General features: G+C 37.1%; 1 non-coding gene across 1 annotated transcript; it reads right to left on the bottom strand.

The window, feature by feature from the left end:
• Positions 1 to 3,985: 3,985 nt before the first annotated feature.
• LOC114895707 lies at positions 3,986 to 4,092 on the bottom strand. Its single transcript, XR_003793609.1, has one exon. It is a non-coding gene; the product is annotated as a U6 spliceosomal RNA (small nuclear RNA).
• Positions 4,093 to 4,337: the final 245 nt, after the last annotated feature.

Here is a 4,337-nt window from a genome sequence, read left to right as displayed (position 1 = left end):
TAGAACTTCTAAAAAAGAGTCTGTATTCCTGGGTCTCACATTCCCTGCCCCTTCACCCAACCCACTCCACTCATGCACCTGTACCCACCATTCTACCAAACAGCTCTTGCCCAAAGTAAAAATTACTTCCATGTGGTTAAATCTAATGGCTAGTTTTTATCTTAACCTTGATCTCTCATCAGTCTTTGGCATAGATAAACACTCCCACATTTTTGAAACCAAATTTCCTTCTGTAACACAGCCCTCCTGTGTTTTCCCACTGACCCAGTATCCTTTTAGGCCATTTCTTAAATGTTGGTGTTCCTCAGCCTAGCCCTGACCTTCTTATGTTTTCATCCTACCTTCCCTCCCTGGGTAATATCTTTCTTTTCAATTGTTTCAATTACTGTTTATACGCAGATCTTCCATAAGTTCTATAAATCTTTATTCCATAACTATCCCGTAATCCAACTGGATATCTCAGGGTCCAAAACTCACTATATTCCAATTGAATTCATCATACTTCCTCTAAAAGCTGACCTTTTTTCCTGTGTTCCTTAAGTTAATAAATGCCATCCTCGTGCGGACTCAGGAAGCTGGGTGACACTGTCAACTCTTCTCTCTCTGTCACCTTTACAGCAAATTGGAACCTAACTCATACCTGTTCTACCTCTTAATTATCTTTAAAATGTGTTCATTTTTCTACCATTTCTTGCTGCCTGGATTTCTAACCCTGCGCACAGACTTGTCCCTTTGGTACATTTTTAAACCATAGCCAGAATGATGTCTTTAAAGTGCAAATCTGATCATCCCCTACCTTGGCCCCAGCTGAAACCCTTCTATGCTCACTATCGCCCTCAAGATAAAGTTCATACGCTAACTTATGGCTTACAAGATCTCGCATGATCTAATCGTTGCATTCTAACTTTGACTTTCACCAATGGTTTTCCTTCTGTTTACAACACTTCCCAATCTCAAACCTCTACCTCCCACCACCACCATCCTGTTCCTATTGCCCTCCAGATGTATTCACTGGAAAATCTGATTTGTTAGAGGCATGCAATTTACTCCAGCCTTGAGTGTGAAATAGAAGAGAATGATTTCTGGTCTTGAAATGCTTTCTGCTGGAACTATATGGGTGTATAGTATTATGGCAAGATAAAGCCATATTAAAGATATGGTAAACATAGAAGCTGTGTTAGCTTTTGGGTTTGTTATATGAATTGAAGAGCAATTCAAAAGAATTTTTTAGTGATCAAGTGAAATAATGAGTTCCAAACTGGTATAATTTGAATAGCTTCTGCCATAGAAAATACATTTCATCTTATTTATTATAAAATATTAGGCTTAGCTTCATTATTTTAATGAACTCACTTCTCTTAGGTGAGAATTCAAAGAATTCTCTTTGCAAATGCACTCCCATGATTCTTTCTTATAGTTTTTCCTCTTGTTTTCCCCTACCACTTATTTGACTTTTATTATTAAAACAGAAAACAATTCTAGATTAGGATCTATTTTTTTAAAAAGACAGTGGTCTTTGTATTTTTAAATATTCATATGGTTGCATTGCTATATTTTTATTGTTATAATAAACTCAGTAAAATGCAACCTTTTCAAATAAATATAAGATTTTAGCAGATCTATTTTGAAACTCGGCAAGATTTTTAACATAATCGTTACTTGGGAAGAGAATATTAGAAAACTCCACATTACAAACGCTTTTAAAATACACTTGAGAGCTGCCGATTTCCTAATGCTTCAGTTACTAAATATAGAAGTGTGAATTTGTTAAGACCAGTGTGCTTACGTCTCCCATGGTAAACAACTGGGTTTTTTTTTTGTATATAAATTACTATTTTTTTCCTGCCTGTGCTGATGTCAGTATTTCTCTCCACAGAGTTCTAAATTCAGAAGTATTTCCATAGAAAAGGACTATATTGAAATATTGCAAATGGAGAATAAACATAGACCTAAGAACCTTCTAGCTTTCATTTTTGGCCTTTAATTATGCAATAATGGATATCTGAAAAATATTGTTTTAAAATAAGAAAATTATTCATCACTAGATACAATGGAACCAAAGCAAATAATAATTAGGCAGTTTCTGTAATTTCACCTAAGAATTGCCTTACAGAGTTATACTTTTACAGCTGTAAATCCTATCCTGTGAATTCCACACGTTTTATAAATAAGTGATTTTATTTATTCAACAAATATTCACTGAGCCTTTCTTGGCTATGTACCAAGAACTCCAGTAAATATTAGGAGAAATTTAAATAGTTTGCCTTGGTAGCAGTAATAGGTATGATTTTTAATTTCATTTTGTGCCCTTGCACGGGGTCCTAAGTAGGGTTTAGACTGTTATATGGCCATGGAGAATAAAGGTAGAACGAAGAACTCCACCCAAATATTTAAGCCATGCTGCATCCTTTTGGGCAACCTTTAAATAACAAAATAAAATATGATGATTTTAACACTTACAGGATAATGACATGATCTGTTTAATATTAATACTTCAATTTCTATTTTTAACCTATATTTTAAGAAAGCAAGAATGAAAATACAGAAAAATAACCATGACAAAAGAATGCTACTTATTAATATATGACATATGCTGTATTTTTTTCTTTATAATTAAGAAATACGGTCAAGTGAAAATCAAGCAAGTCTTTTTTTCCCCCTTGGTTGAATCCCTTGAATTCCTTTTCTACAGAGTGCTGCTATTTCTATAAACATTACAAACTAAATGGACACACAACAACGCTTAATGGTAGGAAATGTACTCACTTCATTTTATTTTGCTCTATTATTACACTTTACTGCAGACTAGTCACTTGTCCATACTTTACAAACATAGGCAGAGATAATGGTGATGTACAGAGGGGGTCTGAGCACAAAATGCTGTTTCTTTTTTATCAGAAGGAAGACGGTTCTCCTTCAAAACTGAGGTTTTCTGATGGTCTTTTGCCAAAGGCTAATTTGTTTGTTCTGGTGAGTTTTAATAAGAAAAGTTTGACAGCACATCTGCAGTTATATACTCCTGGCATTGGGCCTTCCATAGAAATGTGCATTAGATACTCAAGCCCTGTCTCAAGCATTCTATTCCTGTAACCTTACTTCATCCGTTCCTTTCCACTGTAGCCATTGAAACTGGAAATGACTGCAGAATACAAATCATATGATAAATATTGGGGAAAAAGTCTTTGTAGTTTTTCAGCACCACTGCCAAACTTCTTGCCTAGGGAGCTGTGGGAGGCTTTTCAACCTGAAACCTGTGAGCAGTCCCATTCTCTGGCCAACTGGGAAGCAGCCACATGATTTTATGGCAGCAGCCCTTCGAAAGGATTAATAAACATTTCAAGTTCTTTGACTGCATATGCTTTTAAGGCATGCTCATGGCTGGGCCTATACTTATATCCAATCATTTTAAACACTGGGATGCACCTTCTTTATGAATATCCCCAAAATGTGACACACACAGTTTTAAATAACATTGTTATAAATGAGGACTCTTTCCCTGAAATTTTTCATCACAACACTATCCCCCATTTTGTCTGATCCTATTGAAGGATACATCTTGGGGTTTCTTTCTGCATTCACCAGTAAGTCACTGAGTGGAAGACAATGCCGTTTGGAGAGTAGGTCTAACATCTCAATGATGAGTGGAGGTGTAGGACAAGTCTTGCTAGTTAACATCTTCAGGTAGCACTGGATTCTCACTTGTAGGCCTGAACTTACGATTTTCTCAGTGACTATGCTTTTAAACAGAGGCTCTCACACAGGGAATCTATGAAGGAGGGCTGTGTCTGCCCTGTTTTTATGCTCTAACCAGTGCATTCCATCTGCTTTCTTCAGTGATGTTAAGCAGTCTTTCAGAAAATCTGCTAAAGTTTTTTTTTTTTTTAACATCTTTATTGGGGTATAATTGCTTTACAATGGTATATTAGTTTCTGCTTTATAACAAAGTGAGTCAGCTATACATATGCACATATCCCCATACCGCCTCAAAAATATGGAACGCTTCATGAATTTGCGTGTCATCCTTGCGCACAGGCCACGCTAATCTTCTCTGTATCGTTCCAATTTTAGTATATGTGCTGCCGAAGCGAGCACTCTGCTAAAGTTTTTAACTCACGAAGACAAATGGGAGCTGTTTGATATGTTATAAGGAGAGGCAAGCGGGACTTCCCTGGTGGCCCAGTGGTTAAGAATCCGCCTGCCAATGCAGGGGACACGAGTTCGAGCCCTGGTCTGGGAAGATCCCACATGCCACGGAGCAACTAAGCCCATGCGCCACGACTGCTGAGCCTGCACTCTAGAGCCCACGAACCACAACTACTGAAGCCTGCACACCTAGA

The sequence above is a fragment of the Monodon monoceros genome, unplaced genomic scaffold (genome assembly GCF_005190385.1).
Source record: "Monodon monoceros isolate NGI ecotype Baffin Bay Population unplaced genomic scaffold, NGI_Narwhal_1 Super_Scaffold_14, whole genome shotgun sequence".
Taxonomy (NCBI): domain Eukaryota; kingdom Metazoa; phylum Chordata; class Mammalia; order Artiodactyla; family Monodontidae; genus Monodon; species Monodon monoceros.
The sequence above is the reverse complement of the archived record's forward strand: the minus strand, read 5'-3'. Positions and strand labels throughout refer to the sequence as shown.